A 20,698-nucleotide genomic window follows, 5' to 3' on the forward strand; every position below is an offset into this window, starting at 1 on the left:
TGTGCCCAGGGTATCTGTGCCCTCCCTAAATGCCAGATTCTTGGGAAAAGTGGGAGACAATGTAAAGAGGCTGTTTGACCCCTCATGGATAGCCACTTATGCTATGAAGGGAGGAATGATCATAATAATAATTATTTTGTTTAAGCATCTCGCACAGCAAATCTTCAGGCAGTACTCCATAAATAAGGTGACTCTCCTGGTACTGACGGCTTTTGAAAATCCCGACTGTGCCCCACCCCATACCCCTGCAAAAGTAATTAAAGCTTGGAGATTCATGAAATTATCATGTAGGCTGTTCATCATCTCTCCCTTTTGTGACATGCCTCCAAAGTGATGTCTCTTCGAGAGATGGTAGTTAATGATGGGTAATATCTTGGATGACAGAACAACTTAAGAAAAGCATAGTTCAGTGTACTGGGAATCCTCCAAGGTGGGGCCAACAATGTCGAGGTAATGGCACTCTGGCTCGCACTAGGCTGTCAAAATTTAAAAACAAAGGGGTGGAAATGTAGGAGAAACAGCAGCAGCCACCTCTACGAAAATGCTGGGGGCCATGAAGCCACAAAAGCATCTCCTGCAGGAGGACCTAATTAAAAACTGTCTGAGAAGCCAAGGATTACTGACACAGACAATGCCAGCCAATCAGGAACTGCTGTTTAGAAGAGATACTTTCTTGATCAACTGGGTACAGGTGGAGGATATTAAAGAAGCTTGCAGCAGTTCAGATGAGCTTGGTGTGGCTTTTCTCACCTGCTCCTGTAGCCTGTGTCATTGATTGCACACCACCTCTCCTCCAACCCTCAAGAGCAGGGGTCAGAGTACAAGCAGAATATAACCACTAAGAGGGCATTCCAGTTATCAACATCTATGTTATCAAATACAATGCAACAAAGTTGATTAAACACACACACACACACACACACACACACACACACACTACAGCTTAAATAACAGATTGACCTTCATACACTGAAGACTGCACTGTCCCACTCTCAACAGGTCATTTAGACAAAAATTAAACAGGGAAATGCTGGATCTAGCTGATACCATAAACCAAATGGAACTAACATATACTTATAAAACATCTAACCCACAGAAGAATATATTGTCTTCTAAGCAGCTCATTGAACTGTCTCCAAAATTGACCACATATTTAAATACAAGCAAATCTTAATAAATTCAAGAAAATTAAAATAACCTGTTGCATCCTATATAACCCATGTAGATTAAATATCTGAATATCAACAATAGAAATAAAGGAAAGCTTATAAAGTCATAAAAACTAAACAACTCACTACTGAATAAACAATGGGTTCATTCAAGAAAAAAAATTAAACTTCCTAGAGTTCAATGAAAATAAATTGCAGCATATTCAAACTTATGGAACATAACAAAGGCAATTCTAAGAGGCAAGCTCATAGCACTAAGTGACTAGATAAAGAAATTGGAACAATCTCATACTAGTAACTTAAAACCTCACCCAAAAGATCTAGAAGAAAAAAAAAAGAAATCTCATCCAAGGAATAGACAGCAAGAAGTAATCAAACTCAGGGCTGAAGCTAATAAAGCAGAAAAAAAAGATATACAGTGCTAATAAAACAAATTCTTTGAGAAAAATCAGTAAGATTGACAAACTCTTAGCCAAATTAACTAAAAAGCATAGAGAGACTCTCCAAACTAACAAAATTAAAGATGAAATAAAAACATAACAGATACCAAGGAAATCCATAGAAGCCAAAAAAATTCTAAAAGAAATAGATAATTTTCTTAATATTTACATTAACCAAAGTTAAATCTAACAATTAAGCAGATTTATAACTCCTAGTGAAATGGAAACAGTAATTTAAAAGTCTCTCAACCAAAAAAGCCATGGCCAGATGGCTTTAGTGAAGAATTCTACCGAACTTTCAAAGAAGAGTTAATGTAAATACTCAAATTCTTCTACAAAATATAAACAGAAGAAATATTGCCCAACTCATTTTATAAAGCCATAGTTTCCCTAATACCTAAACCACAGAAAGACCCAACAAAGAAAGAGAATTACAGGTCAATTTCCCTTATGAACATAAATGAAAAAAAAAAAAAAAAAAACCCTAAAACATTACCAAACCAAATTCAAGAACAAACCAGAAAGATCATCCACCATGATCAGGTAGGCCTCATTCCAGAGATACAGAGATAGTTCAACATATGTAATCAATAAATGGAATTCACCATATAAACAGACTGAAAAACAAAATTGACATGATCATTTCATTAGATATAGAAAAGGATTTGACAAAATTCAACACTCCTTCATGATAGAAGAAAGTTCTGACAAGAATAGAAATATAAGGAATATACCTCAACATAATAAATGCAGTTAACAGCAAGCCCATAGCCAACATCAACTTAGAAGGAGATAAATTTCATTAAAATCAGCAACAAGACTAGGTTATCCACTCTCCATACCTATTCAATATAGATGTGAAGTCTTAGCTAGAGCGATAAAAAAGCTGAAAATCAAAAAGATACAAATTGGAAACGAAGTCAGTCTTTATTTCCATATGACGTGATAGTAAACATTACTGATCCTAAAAATACCACTGGGAACTCCTTCAGCTGATAAACACCTTCAGCAAAATGGCTGGATACAAAATTAACTAAAAAACAAAAACAAACAAAAAATCCAATTCAGTTCGCCCTCCTACATAGAGATGACAAATGGACAGAGAAAGAAATCAAGAAAACATCTTTCTCAATAACGAAAAGGAATATAAAATATTTTGGAGTAATAACTCTAACCAAGCAAATGAAAGACTTGTATGATAAAAACTTTAAGACTCTGAAAGAATTGAAGATATCAGATAATAGAAAGCTCTCCCATGCTCGTGAATCATTAGAATTAATGTAATAAAATGGCCATTCTACCAAAAGTAATCTACAGATCCAATTCCCATCAGAATTTCAACTCAATTCTTCACAGATATTGAAAGACAATTCTTAGTTTCATATGAAAGCACACATACACAACAAAACCCAAGAAGGCTAAAACCAATCCTGAACAATCTAAGAATTGCTGGAGTTATCACCACCCCTAAGTACATATGAGATTTACTGTGTACTCTATATACCTATGTGTACTATAAAGCTGTAGTAATTTAAAAATTAGCATAATAGTGGCACAAAAACAGACATGTTGATCAGTGGTATTGAATTGATGACCCAGACATAAATTCACACACCTATGGACATTTGATCTTTTTTATAAAGAAACTAGAAACACACACTGGAAAAAACAAAGTTTCTTCAATGAATGTGCTGCTCAAATTGGATGGATGCACGTAAAATAGATCCATAGTATTATTCTGCACAAAACTCAACTCCAAAAGAATCAAAGACCTCAACATAATACCAGGTACACTGAACCTTCAAGAAAAAAAGTGAAGGGTACCCTTGAATACATTGGCACAGGAAGACTTTCTATGCAAAACACTGTTGGCACAGACAATAAGATCAAAATAGTTAATAAATGGGACCTCATAAAATTGAGATACTTTGGAATGGCAAAGGACACTGTCATTTGGACAAAGTAGCAGCCTACAAAATGGGAAAAAAATCTTAGCAATTTATACATGTGATAAAGAATTAACTAAAAGAAAAATGAATATTAAGAAAGGAAATAACCCAATTAAAAATGGGGTACAGATCTAAACAGAGAATTCTCAAGTGGTTGAGAGCCTCTTAAAGAAAGTTCAACATCCTTAGTTATTAGGAAAATGTAAATCAAAGCTACTTTGAGATTTCATCTTAACACCAGTTAGAATGTCCAAGATAAATAAAACAAATGATACTTCATACTGGTAAGGATGTGAAGTCAATGTCACACTGGTGGGAATAGAAATTCATAAATCCATTATGGAAATCAGTGTGGTGGTTCCTCAGGAAGATGGAAATCAATCTACTTCAAGATCCAGTTGTACAACTCTTGGGCACATACCCAAAGAAAGAATGCTTTATCCTACTACAAACCATGTTTATTACTACTCTATTTATAATATCCAGAAACTAGGAACAATCTAGATATCAATAGGTAAGTGGGTAAAAAAAAAATGTGGCTCATACACAATGGAAGATTACTCAGCCAAAAAAAGAAAAAAGAAAGAAAGAAAGAAAGAAATCATTAAGCTGGGAGGGGGTGCACCCCATTAATCCCAGCACTTGAGAAGCAGAGGCAAGAAGATCTCAGAGTTTGAGCCTAGCCTGGTCTACAAAATGAGTTGCAGGATACCCTGTCTCAAAAAAAAAAAAAAAAAAGAAAGAAAGAAAGAAAGAAAGAAAGAAAGAAAGAGAAAAAGAAAAAGAAAAAGAAAAAAGAAAAAAGAAAAAAAGATTCTGAATGTGATACCCCAGGCTCAGAAAGACAAATATGGTATGTATCTTCTTATAAGTATATGTTAGTTATTAAGTGATTGGTAAGCAAGCTACAATCCAAAAAACCACAGAAGTTAGGTATAATGTAAGGTTCTAAGTGGGAAGAACAGGTCTGAGCTTCCTGTGTTCTCCAGGTGGTGTTGTATTGGCACTTGGTGAGTGTTAAATATCTTCTAGAAATAGCTGCATTATTTCCAGGCTCTCACTAGTGGGTACAGGCCCATGAGTATAACAGTGCTTGTCTTTCCTGGAAGAAAATCATCCCCAAGCACAAGTTTCTAAAAACATCTATCTGTTTGTTTATATTTTTTCTCCTCACTAGTTAGAGACGCAAAGAAAATGCTAAGTAAGTTTGAGATTGGGTTTTCCACTAAGTCATCTTGAAACTATCATTCAGAGACAATAGCAACCTACAGTGGCTCAGCCCTTCACCTCTCTGGTCTTTTCCACTATAGATGTGTCCTGAGATGCAGTTAATTTTCCATCTCCTTTTTATCTGCATTTACTGCAGACACTGCACCATGCATGCACCTACATTGTTCCATATCACAAAGTTCCCCATAGGAAGAGATGGGAGGCCCATGGAAAATCTCCATTGCAACTGTGAGTAGAGATAAGTCACTCACAACTGATTTGAACTAATAATTAGTCTCTTGGTGTGCTTTAAGGAATGACCACATATGGAGTGACATGCCAATAACACATTATTATGTGCCTCTCAGAATCAGAAATAGAATCAGTTTCTCTGGGCTAAAATCAAGTGCTGGGTTAGGACTTTGTTTTCTCTGAAGCTCCAGGATAAGAATTCACTTCCTGACCTTTTTTTTACTTCTGGAAGCAAAAGGCCTCAATTCCAGACAGCCTGCCTTTCTTGGCTCATGGCCCTTTCCTGCATTTTCAAAGCCTGTAAAAGAACATCTTCAGACCCCTTCCTGACTCTCTAATGTGCTTCTTACACTTCTTTTCCCTTGGGACCACCTGCCTCTCTTCCAGTCATTCTTGTAATTACATTGGCCCTGCTCAAATAATGTAGACAATAGTTAAGAATATAATCAACTTGAGATTCTCAGCTTAATCACATCTGAAAAGTCCCTTTTGCAGTACAAAGTAATCTGTTCATAAGTTCCAGCAAGTGTGACCTATTCATCTTTGGGACCCATTAATCTGCCACAGTGAATGTTTATATTGACAATAGTTCACCTGTTCATAGAATCTATGTTTAGATGGTAACAAATTTCACTAATGTTTTAGTCACAGCCTAGACAGTGCCCTTCCTTCAGCATGGCAACCTCCATGTCTCAGTTGCCTGGTGACTTCAGACATGGCTTCTTGCTTCTTTTCCTTGTTAAAATATAGCTACTCTTTCCATTTTTATTCTTTAACCCCTTCTCACTGCCACCGTAATAAGCTAAATGGTCTTAGAGTTTTCTTCTTTTTCCTTTTTTTTTTGCTAAGAATTTAAATATTTGGCTTTAGGAAAATACTTGCTTAACTGCTCTGTGAAAATACAAGTATAACTATGCACAACTAAGAGTGAGATTGTGTGTGTGGACATAAACAAAATTGTTGCTAAAAGATAAGTTTACATCTGAGTTAATACACAGACAATGTCCCAATGAATTAGATTGTGGGAATTTTCATTCTAATCCAAAACTCCATCTCAATTACAACAAATCTGTTTTAATTACATAAATAAAGTTGCTATCGTCCCACTAAAGACATCAATATTGTTTTATTAAGTAAGAGGACTAGTGTGATACCTGTTTCTTTTTGTATAATGGATTACCTGTTTTATAGAACAGAAATGCAAGGACTGCTGACCATTCCCAGGGGGTGGGGGGAAGGGAAATTCCAACAGTTGTTTTTCCCTAGATGCATGTTAACATTTTTAGCTTATAGATTGCTATATTTTTACTTCAAGTATTTCTTTTTCCTTGTCAAAAATAACTTCAACATTTTCTTCACTATTCAACATGTTATCCTTACAATTAGGATGAACCCAAGCATTTTGAGCAGTTTGAAGCAGGTGGAAGGATAAACTTGCAACTTTCCAACTCTCTTAAGTTCCTAGAATATGCAGGGATTCCATCTGTGTTGGTTTTTTAAACATAACAGTGTTAAATTATTTATTTTTCTTTTTTTTTCCTACTCTCTCTGAAGAAATTGACCCACACTCCAACCCTCAAACCAGAACAGGTCAAGCATGGAGCACTCCTTCATTTCCTCCAGAAGAGATTTGGCAAAAGATTCTCTCTGCTTTCGAATTTAAGCCTGGAAGAGAGCTGCTCCTTAAAGAAACTGTAGGGGCTTCTGGGATAGCTCAGATGACAAAGGTTCTTGTGGTTGTAAGATAGCTCAGGAGGCAAAGATTCCTGCCACCAAGAGTGATGACCGAGTTTGATCCCTGGAACCCAGATGGAGGAGGGGAAAACCAATTTCTGCAAGCTGTCCTTATCTTCAACACACACACACACACACACACACACACACACACGAGAAATTATAAGGGTATATGTAATGGAGAAAGTACCCACCTTCTTCAAAGAATCTATTATCCCAGTGAGGCTATTTTATAAATTGTTGTTTTGACTTAGGAAAGATACAACACATCAAGGAGGGCAAGTATGATCCCTGAAAAATAAAACTTTAATACCTTCTGTTTGTCTGGGTCTGGAGTAATAGTGAGAAATGTGAGCTCTCAATTCATTGCCAATACCATTTTTATGCATTCATCAATTCAGATAAGAGGGGATGTGTGTGGTGTTTTGAATGATAATAGGCCTCATAGAATCATATGTTTGAATTCTTATTACCCGGTTGGTGATGCTATTTGAGAAAGAATAGAAGCTATAGCCATGCTGAATGAAGTGTGCTACTGGGGTGAGCTTTAGGATTTCAAAGCTCATCCTGTTCTCAGCTGTCTCTACCTCTTACTTTTGAATCAGGTGTAAGCTCTCATCTACTGCTCCGGTGGTATGTGTGTGTGTCTACTGTCCTCACCATAATGGTTACAGACTCTAGCCCCTGTAATTATAAGGAAGTCCCAAATAAACTCTGTCTTCTATAAAATGCCTTGGTCATGGTGTCTCCTTACAACAATAGAAGAGTAACTAAGACAATGTATAGTCGTTTTTGTTTTCAAATAAAGGTGTGTATGCAGACTACACTATAATAAATTCTAGGTAAATGAGTTATTCATGGGCCGGAGAGATGGCTCAGTGGTTAAGAGCACTGACTGTTCTTCCAGAGTTCCTGAAGTCATATCCCAGCAACTGCATGGTAGCTCACAATCATATGTAATAAGATATGATGCCCTCTTCTGGTGTGTCTGAAGATAGCTACAGTGTATTTATATATAATGAGTTATTCACAAGAGAGGACAATAGAAGGGTGAATTTTTATCATGGTAAAATAGGAAATGACTTTTTAAAGCATGACACAAAACAAAAAGTTTTAAACGAGCAAAAGTCTTGATCATATGAAAATTTAAAATACATATATAAAAATACTCTGAACAAAACTAAATAGCAAACAGAAGGAGGGGAGAAATTGGGGAGCATATGTAGTGGATCCATAAGATTATATTTATAGCTCAAAAGCAGTGGGGATAATGAAGCCCCCAGCTACAGAACTAATTCTAAAAGCAATACAAAAATTAAAAATCAGCCAAGTACACATGCTTTTAATTCCAGCACCCAGGAGGCAAAGGCAAGCCTCCTGTAAATTCTATAAAAGTCTGGTCTACTTAGTGAGTTCCAGAACAACCCAGACTATGCAGAGAAACTCTGTCTCAAAAAAATTATTCATCAATATTCCAATTTTATCTAAGTGTACAGAGATATATAGTCAGACATAGATACCTTTTGCAACTCATATTTGTCAAAGATAATATGTAATTGTTGTCTGTGTGAATTGGTGAAAATGAGAAACCCCTGGAAGCTTCACTGATGGGAACACAAGTTGTTGGGACCTTTTTAAAAGGATGATATGGAGAGGTCTCTAGAAGTAATAAAACATTTCTCTTCTGATCAGCAATGCTTTTATCAATAGACAAGAACTTGACAGAGATGTTCCAGAGGAATTCCCACATGGGGTACATGGGGTGTGAAGTCTGACCGCTATGCTTATTGTCCTCATGCTGCTGAGACAGTGAAGCAAGAATGGAATGTGGTGTGTTTTCTGGTGTAAGGCAGCACTCTCCTCTTGAAATAGTCCACTTGTTTCTATATGTGATTAGTGATAGGTCCATAAAGAGTGAGTCTGCTCAGAGGCTCAGTGTGTGGCTTTATCCTTACTGTCAGGGATGCACAAGGATACAGAATGATATGAAACTTGGAGTAGAGCTTCCTGGCTTATGTTTTTTGGAACTTGCTAGGTAGCATCTTCACACCCCTGATAACAGGGTAGGTGCTCAAAGGAGCTTATTAACTTCCAGGAAAGTTATGCTATTGGTTGGTTGATGATGACATACCACTAGATAACTTTATAAATGGTGGGCTACACTAAGTTACACATGCCATTTGAGCCAGGAAAAAAATGTACCCACCCATCTTCAGTGTCACATTCTGAACAGAATTGATAGAATGAATGTATACAAAGGGATTTATTGGAATGGCTTACATTCTGTGGTCCAGCTAGTCCATCAGTGGCTGTCTCCTGAAGAAAAGACCACGAATCTGATTTTCTCAGTCCATGAGGTTGGATGTCTCAGTAGTTCCAATGGATTCCTAGAAAGTTGCTGATGTTCTGTACATTGGAATCCCAAAAAAGAAGGTTCTAACACTAGCAAAGAAGTGCCTCAGCCACAGAAGACTTACCAATAAGAGTGAAGGCAAGCAAGTAAAAAGCAAAGCTTCCTTATTCCATATCCTTTCATGTGGGCTGCCACCAGAAGGTGTGAGCCATATTTAAGGTATGTCTTCAACCTCAAATGGTCCAGTCCAAAAAAAAAAAAAAAAAAAATCACAGCTTGTCTGCCTAAGTCTAAGTTGGTTCCAGATGTAGTCAGGTTAGCAACTAAAACTAGCCATCATATAGGGTACTTTAAGGTTACTCTCTTATAAATTATAATTTAAAATTTCTTTGTAGCTCAGTGTGATAATTACTGCTAATTGCCAATCTGACAGATCAATCTAGTTTATTAGGTTAATTGTGGTGGAAAGATAATCCAAATTAACTATGGATAGGGATCCTGAATTTAAAATGGAGAAATCCAGCTAAGCACAAGCATTTGTAGCTCTATGATTCTTGACAGTGTGGGTAATTTGAATAGCTCCCTCCAGCTGCTGCCACTGTAACTTCTCTGGTGGAATGGACAGGACCCTTAAACTGTAAGCCAAGTTTCTTCCCTATATTGCTTTAATCAACGTACTTAATCACTACAATAATGTAAGTTAAGATGTCAGGGTTGATGGCCCACACCTATGATTCCAGCAGTCAGGGTTTTACTGCGATGTACAGACACCATAATCAATGTGTCTTTTTTTTTATTCTCTGCATTTACATTTCAGATATTATCTCCTTTCCCCTGATTCCATTCCCCCTCCCCCTCCCATTGCCTCCATGAAGGTGCTCCCTCTCCCAACCACCCTCTCCCACCTCAGCACCAAGGCAACTCTTATACGGACAACATTTAGCACAGAATAAAGTTTATTGGGGGCATGAGTTAAGAGGGTAGCAAGGGCAGAGAGAGAGAGAGAGAGAGAGAGAGAGAGAGAGAGAGAGAGAGAGAGAGAGAGATGGAGGAAGAGTTGTCACCAGCCATGAGCACATGAAGGGGGGAGGGAATGGGGAGGAAGTGGGGGCAGAAAGGCAAGACCAAGAGAGGAGCAAGAGAGTAAGAGTAAGGACAACATTTAATTGGGGCTGTCTTACACGTTCAGAGTTTCATTCCATTACTATCAAGGGAGTAACATGGCAGCATCCAGTCAGGCATGGTGAAGAAGGAGCTGAGAGTTATACGTTGTCATCTGAAGGCTACTAGAAGAACACTGGCCTTCAGGAAGCTAGGATGAGGGTATTAAAGCCCACACCTACAGTGACACATCTTCTCCAATAAGGCCACACTTACAACAGGGCCATACCCTTTAATAGCACCCTGGGCCAAGCCCATCACATTCCACTCTCTGGCCCCCATAGGCTTATCCAAACATGAGTGTATAGCAGCCATATCTAGCCATATCATAATAAAACAGTGAATTTAGTCCAACTTCAAAAGTCCCCAAAGTCTATAGCAGTTCCAACAATGCTGAAGTCCAAAATTCAAAGTCTCTTCTGAGATTCATCCAATCACTTAAATGTAATTCCCAAAGCAAGACAGGAAACCAGCTGGACAAACTCCAAACTCTGCATCTTCATGGCTGATGTCAAAGTGGTCTTCATATCTTCGACTCCTTTTTTATCTTTGTTGACTGCAACAAACTTCTTTCTCCTGGACTGGTTCTGCTACCTGTTAGCAGCTTTCCTCAGCAGATAGGCCATGGCTCTGGCATCTCCAAGGTAACTTCAATGTTACAGTTTCTTATTCCAATGTCTTTAATGTTGAGGATCCACACATGATCTTCTGGGCTCCTCCAAGAGGTTGGCATCACTTCTCCACCTCTGCCCTTTATAGTACTCTAGGCTCAGGTTGATCCACTCCACTGCCCCTGCTGTTCCTAGTGATTGTTTCATGGTACTGGCATCTACAATATGCTGGAGTCTTCCAATGCAACTAGGCTTCACCAATAGCTTCTCATGGGCTCTCTTCACAGTGCCAAGCCTCAATTCCTTTGCATGACATCTTTAATTCTGGGCCATCAACTGCAACTGAGGCTGCACCAATGGCCTTTCATGGCTGCTCACGGTGCCAAGCCTCTGCTCCTCTTCATGACCTCTCATGACTTCAAAACCAGTATGACCTGGGTGATTCTTACACATTACCAAGTACAGTTGCATCACGAGGTACAATCTTGGCTATCTCTGAAACACAACTTATTTGTGCTCTCAGAAAACTCTTCCTAGATGATTTCACCCCAGTGATGCTAGTCTCTTCTTAATCACCACTAATTCCTTAGCTCCAGCTAACCAGCATCAATTGTCCTAGTAGTCCCTTCTATTCTGGACTCTAAAGCCAGAGCCATGTGGTGCTTACAGGAGCTAGAACATGGTCCTCTTGTTCTATTACATTATCATCAGCTTTCTGTTTTCCAACTCCTTCATTACCTAAACTTGGCTGTCCTGAAACTTGCTTCATAGAGTGACTTTGAATTCAGAGATCTGCATGCTTGTCTCCTAAGCACTGGTATTACAGGTATAGTCCACCAAGCCTGATTTAAGTTTTTCTTCAGTTAGAACTTGCTCTTTTCTAGGCTGGCCTTAAACTCAGAGATCTGCTTGTCTTTGCCTCCTGGGATTAAAGGCTTGTACTACAATGCCTGAACCAAAATTTAGCTGGGTGGGATCTTGCCCCAAGGTCACTACTCCCTTAATTCAATTTAATATTTCACTTTCTTGTACCCTTTTAATACTCAAACCATATTTTTTTTTCTTTCTCAGCTTGCTATGCTTGTTTAAAATACTCTTCATGAGATTTAACCAGAGAATAAAGTTCATGATGGGCATTTCTGAGACTTCCTTTATCAATGAAATTAATCTGAGTCTCTTCACTTTAGCCTCAGGCAGACTTTTCAGACAAAAGCAAAAAAGGAGCCACGTTCTTTACCAAAATATCACAAAAACAATCTCTAGGCCACATATTGAAATTCTCCACGGAAACCTCTTGAGCTAGGTCTGCACAATTCAAATCACTCTCAATAACAAAGTCTTCCAAATGCCCCATTTAAAGCATTCCACTGCTTTCCAAATCCAATGTTCCAAGTACTCCAGTCCCTGGTACCAACTTCTGGGTGGTACCTGCATAATGTGCAGAGCCATCAGTACACCAGATCCTAGTCTTCTCTTCTTCAGTCAGCCTATCATAGGGAACACCCCATGAGGCTATAGGCGCATGCTTGGCAGCAGATGGCATTGTAACAGGAGTAGAAACCATAGGCATCTGAGTAACTTCTTCATGTAACTTGCTTGTGCCTTCAGAACCTGCCCAGGCCCGATCACGTATGTACCATTTCCATTTGATAACAGACTGCTGCTGTGCATGTCCTACTTTATGACTTGGAAGGTCAGATAGCACCCAGCTCATGATAGGCAATTCAGGTCACATGATAACTTGGTGTCCTATTGTCAAACATTCAGTTTTCACTAAGGCCCAATAGTAGGACAAGAGCTGTTTTTCAAAGGGAGAATAGTTGTCTGTAGATGATGGTAGAGCTTTGTTCCAAAATCCCAAAGGTCTCTTCTATGATTCACCTACAAGGGCCTGCCAGAGGCTCCAAACAGCATCTCTATCTGCCACCGACACCTCAAGTACCATCGGGTCTGCTGGATCATATGGTCCATTGGGTAGAGCAGCCTGCACAGCAGCATGGATCTATTGAAGAGCCTTCTCCTGTTGCAGGCCCCACACAAAACAAGCAGCTTTCTGAGTTATTTGGTAAATGGACCTGAGTAACACACCCAAGGGAGGAATGTGCTGTCTCCAGAATCCAAATAGGCCTACTAAGTATTGTGCTTCTTTCTTGGTTATAGGAAGGGCCAGGTTCAATAACTTACCTTTCACCTTAGAAGGGATATCTCTGCATGCTCCACACCACTGAACTCCTAATAATTTCACTGAGGTAGATAGCCATTGAGTTTTGGTTGGATTTATTTCCCATCTTCTTATATGCATATATGTTACCAATGAGTCCAAAGTGTTTGCTACTTCCTACTCACTTGGTCCAATCAGCATAATGTCATCAATATAGTGCACCAATGTGATATTTTGTGGAAGAGACAGACAATCAAGATCCCTTCTAACTAAGTTATGACACAGGGTGGGAGATATCCGTGAGAGAAAACTGTAAAGGTATACTGTTGGCCTTGCCAATTCAAAGCAATTGCTTCTGGTGGTCCTTATGGACAGGTACTAAGAAGGCATTTGCTAGATCAATAGCTGCAAACCAGGTACCAGGAGATGTGTTAATTTGCTCAAGTAAGGAAACTACTTCTGGTATAGCAGCTACAATGGGAGTTACTACCTGATTTAGTTTTCGATAGTCACCTGTCATTCTCCATGATCCATCTGTCTTCTGCACTGGCCAGACAGGAGAGTCAGAGGGAGATGTGGTGGGAACCACCACCTCTGTATTTTTCAAGTCCTTCGTGGCAGTAATTTCTGCAATGCCTCCAGGAATACAATACTGTTTTGATTCACTGTTTTCATTGGCAGAGGCAACTCTAAAGGCTTCCATTTAGCCCTCACTCCACAGGTTAGGGAACCAATGTGAATTCTGCCATCCCAATTATACATTCTGGAACTGGGGAAATGATCACAGGATGAGTTTGAGGACCTACTGGACCTATTGTGAGTCAGACATCAGACAAAACTCCATTAATCACCCACCCTCCATAAGCCCCTACTTTAACTGGAGGGCCACACCCTCTAATAGTGCCACTCCCTAGACTAAGCATATACAAAAAACCATCACTGGCATAGGCAAGAGGATCAGAGTTCAACATCACATCGTGCTATATAGAGTATTCCAGGTTCTCCCCTCTCTCCCCTTTCTCTCATGTACGTGTGTGTGTGTGCGTGTGTGTGTGTGTGTGTGTGTGTGTGTGTGTGTGTGTGTGTATGTGTGTGATACTCAACTACCACATCCTTGCATTGCTCCAGAAACTGACCTGAAGGTGGCAGCAAGGGGATAGACAAATGACACACACAGAGACACAGAAAAGCCAGTGTTGGGTGGAATTGAATCTCTAATGAAAAAGTCATGGCACTCTGGAAACTGCCGAACAGGGAGGTGGAATGATTGCACGTAGCTAAACAAGGAGTCAGGGTTATTGCATACAGATAACAAGGAGGCAAGGTTATTATATAAAGCTGAACAAGGAGGCAAGTTTATCCAATGGAAGTAGAAGCAATGTCTGAAAGAGCAGTGAATAGCCACAAACTATGATTTCTGCACACACTGTCAACAATTGCATTCAGACCAGAGACTTTGCCATCACTTTGAATTTCACTTCCAGGGAGCTGAGGTACTGGAGTCCTTGACAAGGCTGTGCCCTGTCAAGAATACATACTTGCCAGGAATTCACCTATAACCAGATATAGCTAATGTATAAATGTATTTATACATCTAAATAAAATGTGTACCAAAGACAAATGAGAATTCAAACTGAAAGACAATAGTTTTAGATGTATTGTCGTCTCCATTTAAATTAAATCTAATCAGCTAACTACTTTTTAAAAGTCAGTTTAACTGTTTCTCGCTTTTTCTGGGTTGGTAACCCACATCCCTTTTCTCAGCTCCCAGTGAGTGTAGCTCGTAGCCCTTTTGCTTCCTTTGGTCTAAAGCGTAAGAAAGATAAACTGTTCTGAAGAAAGACATGTATGGTGTACAAAGGAGAATTTTATGGGTCAAATGCAATATCAAGGCATGTCTGGTCACTGTAGTTACAAGACATTTTATGCCAATCCTGCTTCTTAATGACAACCAGCCTCTATCTTTAATGTTCAGAACTCAATTAATGATGTTTGAACCTGGATCTCTTCACAACCAAATGATATGTAGTATTATGCTCTCCTGTGATTCTGGGCTGGTCCTGAGGAGCTGCAGCTGTCTGTCAGCTACATGGCCATAAAAGAAGCAACTGATTCCTGCAGAATGTGACATTGCTAAGCTATGACTTTGGGTGTGTAAGGGGAGTTTAGTGCATTTTCTATTGTGATGACCTGGATCTGGAACAACTTCCTCTTGTACTGTCAGGTGTAACAGTGTGAGAAATTAGGACAGTGTCTGGAGCAGAGACCTCGGAGGAGTGCTGTTTCTTGATCTTGCTCAACTACCATTTCGTACAGTTGGAAAGGGATTTATTTAATCTTCCACATTGCTTTTGGATGGTGTTCTATCACCCAGACAGCAAAATGGGACACCATCTTTGTCCCTTAGAAAATGTTCATGCTTCTTTTGCACTGGATTTAAATGTCAGCTACTGTTCCCTCCTTCTTTTGCTTCACTTACTATATTAGCCAGTTACCTTGTCTTCTCTCTTCACAGTCATGATCACCTGTGGATCTCCCCCATTCTTTACCTTTTCTCTTGATTATGATTCCTGCCTCTCTGAATGTCTAGCAAGGCTTGTTGTTGTTGCTGCTGCTGCTGCTGTTGTATGTCAGAAAGGGTATGCTCCCCTTGATGAATGCTCTGGAGAAAGTTTCCACAGTTCTCTTTGGAAAGGCAGAAGAGATGAGGGTTTATGTTTGAGCAGTGTAGGGCTGGTGGCAGAATGACAGCTGTGACACTGTTACTTTTCTTTGTTCTCCAAGCATAGCTCTTTAGGCTTTGGATTAGGATCTGTGAGAGCTGTTTCCTCAGAGCTGAAAGACTTTGCAGTTTAGCCCTTTGCCTCATCACAATGTCAAACTCTGACGGCTGTCCTGAGGGGTGCTTAGCTATGTGTCTAAATGACAGAGCTTCATATTCTGGTTAGAATTTTTCTCTTTAGCATCATGAAACCAAAAGGACTTTTGTTATGCCTTGTAGAATCCTTCAGCCAAATGTCCCAGCCTTCTTTGCATAGTCCCTGAACTCAGATGTCCCATGGGGAAAACCAACCAAATTTAGCACCACTCAAAGTTTCTAACTTCTCACATGAGCCCCACATGACTGCCAAGTCTCACTGGTTTCTTTTTCTACAAAAAAAAAAAAAAAAAAAAAAAAAGATTTCTTCTTTATAAGAAAACTCTAGTACATTTGTTGTCCAAGCTCAGAATTATAAAATGAGCCCCCCAATAAAATAAAATAAAATAACTGGTCACTTGTGTAGCCATCATCCCTTCCTCATTTTGTGAAATCTTTCACATGGTCATTCGTAATTTGTCTGCTGTCATGCCGTCTGCTACAGAATCCCACGGACCCTGATGCTTTAAAGATAGAGGCCACACACGAGTCTAGCTTCAGAGAGCGCCAGGCCATGGCCTGTGCTTGGGTTCCTGGAGGGCTGAAATCACATTCATGGCCCAGACATTGGCCTTCCATTGCAGAAGCTCCAAGAAACTGAAATAGTAGTCGTGGGAGCCGCCATGCCTGGCCAGAATTGTAAGATATTGAATCTGAAGTTTTATATATATAAAACTTAGCTTGTTTACATTGTCTTTTTGATATATATATATATATATATATATATATATTACATGTTTGTATGTATGTCAGTTGAAGGATGTCTTTAATTTACTTGTTGTAAAAAGTGTATTGGTATTTTATACATATTTGAGTGCCTGGCCACGTTTCCAACTCTCTTTATGAATGAAAACAAGCCTCAGAAGCATCCAATTACAAGTTTCATTCCCAAAATTCTAGAACAGAAAGCAGCTCTCAACCTGAGGATATATGGGGTTCCTAGCAGCTTTATAAAACACAGTGTTTATCCATGGCCATTACAGTGCTAGGACACCAAAATATAGGAAGACCCCACCCTACAGCAGCAAATGGGATTTTTAGATATGAGGCTTCCTGCCAGCACACACAGCTGTCAAGAACTGTTTGCCAATCAGATTGTCATTCCTGTGTCAATTGTGTTTTTACTGTCGTCAATGTAGGTATACATTCAGTATATATGTCTGTGTGCATGTACAAATATATGTATGTATTTGTTTTTGAAAAAAGTCTCATGTATCCTGGGCTGGTCTTAAGTTTGTTTGTGATTGAGGCTGACTTCGAACTCCTGATCCCCCTGCATTTTACCTTCTGAATGCTGGGATTACACATATGTGCTACCACACCCAGTTTGTGTGGGGCTGGAGATTAAGCCCAGGACTTCAGCATGCTAGGCCAGCACACTACCACCTCAGCTACATCCCTGGCCTTCTCGATTTATCTACCTACATGTTCTCTTCTTTACTGTCATCTCCCTTTTCTCTTATCCTGAATTCCCTCCACGATGGCTGACCTCACCGATTCGCCCACTTTGTCTATGGGAGCAAGTCACTTGGCATTTTATAAGACAGCTTTCTGAAACACCCTGTGGTTGATTTGGGAGTCTTTGTACTCCTTCCTATCTAGATAGGGTTGGGATCTCACAAAGGCAGTCACTTTAGTCTTCAAATGAGATCTGGGTGGTCCCCAAAATAATGCCTCCTCCAGGAACCCCCCCCCCCATTCTTCAGTGTGTTTCCCAGTAAATCCTATTATAAGCTAGGGTGAACCAAAGTGTAGAAAGAAATCTTACAAAACCCTCTCAGGAAGCAATAAATCCCAAGCCCTTCAGGATGTTCAGTCTATCCACAACCCCTTCGGGGTGACAACTTCTTTACCATGCATGGTTTTTACCTTGGCTTCTTTCTCTATTAAATATTTGGTGATCTTAATCAACATCTTTTCCCTGAGTCTGTTCCAATTCTTAGTTTGGACTTTGAAGTGTCTTCCATCCAGGTACTTTTAGTGTTCAACCTGGCTCGGGGTCCTCGACTCCTGACATCTTTCTAGTTCTACACGCTCCCTCTGCCGGCCCTCTCTTCTCTGCCTGCCCTCCTTTTCGGCAGGTCTCCTGCTTTAGCTCTCTCTCTCTCTCTCTCTCTCTCTCTCTCTCTCTCTCTCTCTCTCTCTCTCTCTCCCTCCCTCCCTCCCTCCCTCTCTCTCACATACAAACACACACAGGTTCTTCACATAAACTTTCAATTTCACCCTGCCCTTTCTCTACTTCTGTGGTCTCTGTTGCTTTCTTTCACTCTTGCTCTCTGGCTGCCAATCTTCTCACCTCTGTAATTTGTGAAATGACTGCCCTCTAACCCTTCTGGTCTCTGCACCTTGGCAGAGGCACGCCTCTGTATTTGTAATTGTGTAACCATGTCATCTTTTGAGCTGCTGAAACAGAAACTATCTTTTACTAATAACAAAAGAGAAGGGGAACTTACTAAAGGCCAGACAGAGACCTGGCTCAGGAGTCCAGGTGAACTCAATGTCAGCGGCTCCTAATTTGTTTTCTGTTCTAGACTTCAAGTCCCTGGATCCCCTGTGTGTAGAGAAATGCAGAATGTGCTATGTGAATGAGACTGATCTTTTCCTGGGCTTGCACATCACAGTAAACTCCAGCCCAGTCCTCTGGCTTTTCCTGCACTGGATCTGCTGGAGAGGACTCTGGGAACAGCTGCTGTGGTCATCTCCCACTGACATCTGTTCTTCATGGTCCCAGAATGGCACATTGCAGGAAAGTCCAAGCCAGCTTCTCTGACTTTTCCAACAATAAATTTACTGAGGCTTTTGTCTGAAGTCTCCCGACTTCACGGTAATCATTAGTCCTTCACTATATTCACCCCACACAGCATATCAAGATATGATTTCACAAACTTAAATCTGTATGCAAGTTAAAAAAATAAAAACTAACCAAAACAAAACAAAAAACTTAGTGTTGATTATAAATAATTCACAGGAATTTTCAACTGGAATTGGGTTTTGAGCTTAGTAAACATAGCTGTAGACTTAAAATAGAAATTGTCTATTCCTGACTCTTCCTCCACTGAAAACGTTTTGTGGGGCCAAGTGGTAGTGGTGGACACCTTTAATTCCAGCACTCTGGAGGCAGAGGCAGGTGGATCACTGAGTTCAAGGTCAGCCTGGTCTACACAGCAAGTTCCAAGATAGCCAGGGCGACACGGAGAAACCCTGTCTTAAAAAAAATAAATAAAAGGCAAGACAAGACTTGACGTTTGGCAAGAAGTTTTTGTTTTGTTGACAGCTATACATGAAAAGGTGAACAGTATCAGCAAAGCCCTGTCCTATAATCTCTGGTCTGGCAGAAATTATATTTGGCGATCCCACTGTCTTAAGTGCACCGAGCGAGAGGTGCCGGGGTGGTGATGGTTACTGGAAGTCAGTAGAGCTCCCTTCCCTCCCCTTGTCCCAGGAACTGGTGCTCATCTTGAAGTCAACAGGCCAGGAATGAAGGTGTCTAGAGAGGAAACAGAAACTTCTGTTTCTGTGTGGGCTTTGGTGCTCAAAGGAGCCTGCTGCATCCGGAGAACCGGGAGTCCAACATGTGTCTCAAGTTGCAGAATCGAGAGCAGCAGGAAGGAGTCGATACATGTACGATTCGATACTTATACTCCATCAGGAAGGGCCGGCTACGTCATCACTGCCTGCCAAGTGAGCAGGTGACAGACTGCTGGGAAGTCACCTGCTGGTTTTCAAGCAATGGTGTGAGATGATCTAGTTCAGGTTCTTAAATGATCTGTGTACAGAATGGTTGGGAAGCACTGGATGAAATCTAGAAACATCCATGTGAGATGTCCACCTTGCCACGCAGTGGGCAGAAAGCCAATATTTTCTCACTATTTCATGAATATTTTCATTTTAAACCTGCAAGTCATCCTAGTTCAGAGGTTGTATGGATAAAATAGTAATTACGTCAAGGCAGGGATTTTAAATGACTGGTATTTGTCCCAGATAATGAAACCATGATGTCAAGTATAAATCAAGGATAACTCCTAGATTTCTTACTCCAGCACGTATACAGTGTTGTGTGAGTATGTAGCTGTGTTCTTTACGTCTCTTCCTGAACAGGCTATCCGATAAGGAGGATCCATGCTGGTTTTGCCTTTTCCCTAGTTTCTTAGTGTACATAGTTAATAAATTCCCTTTACAAAATCTCCATTTAAAATTAATTAATGTTCCCTTTTCATGCTTGTTTGTTTTTCCTAAAAGCCTGTAAATTCCTGTTTGAAGGACTGCAGGACATACCAACGCTAGGCACTAAGTTGCTCTAAAAGGCAGAGTTCTGAAGCATTATGTGACTCACTCTAACTCAAAACACATTGAGACATGTTTTAACTAGAATTTTAAACATGGCTATTGCTTCTGATGAAGGAAGAGTTGAAGGCTGTCTGTGTTGTCTAGGGAATGGAAAGGCAAATATAGGAGACTCAGGGGTTAGCAGGAGCACACCAGAGACCAGCATAGCACAGGATGGCTCTTGTTAAAGCAGCATCTTTCGGTGCATGGTTATTTCAACAGGAAACATGGCACTGTGGTTCCAGTATTGCAAACTCACTGTAGCATAAAATCTAATCTTCCTATAAATGGTTAAGCAACTTTATTCTTTCTTTTCCCCTTCCTTCCTCTTCTTATCCAGTTAGTGTTTCTAGTGCCAAGCACCATGCATGGCTAGGAAACTTTAAAAAGAAAAAAAAAAAAAAAAAAAAAAGACT

General features: G+C 39.9%; 1 pseudogene across 1 annotated transcript in view; it reads left to right on the forward strand.

The window, feature by feature from the left end:
- The first annotated feature begins 442 nt into the window (after window positions 1-442).
- Window positions 443-20,698, forward strand: part of LOC308435628 (large ribosomal subunit protein uL6-like) — a 41,208-nt pseudogene continuing 20,952 nt past the window's right edge. Inside the window, exons 1-2 of the transcript in view lie at window positions 443-450; window positions 19,495-19,645. The product of the transcript in view is annotated as a large ribosomal subunit protein uL6-like (transcript). The remainder of the gene's footprint in view (window positions 451-19,494; window positions 19,646-20,698) is intronic.

The sequence above is a fragment of the Micromys minutus genome (assembly GCF_963924665.1).
Source record: "Micromys minutus genome assembly, chromosome: 23".
Lineage (NCBI taxonomy): Eukaryota > Metazoa > Chordata > Mammalia > Rodentia > Muridae > Micromys > Micromys minutus.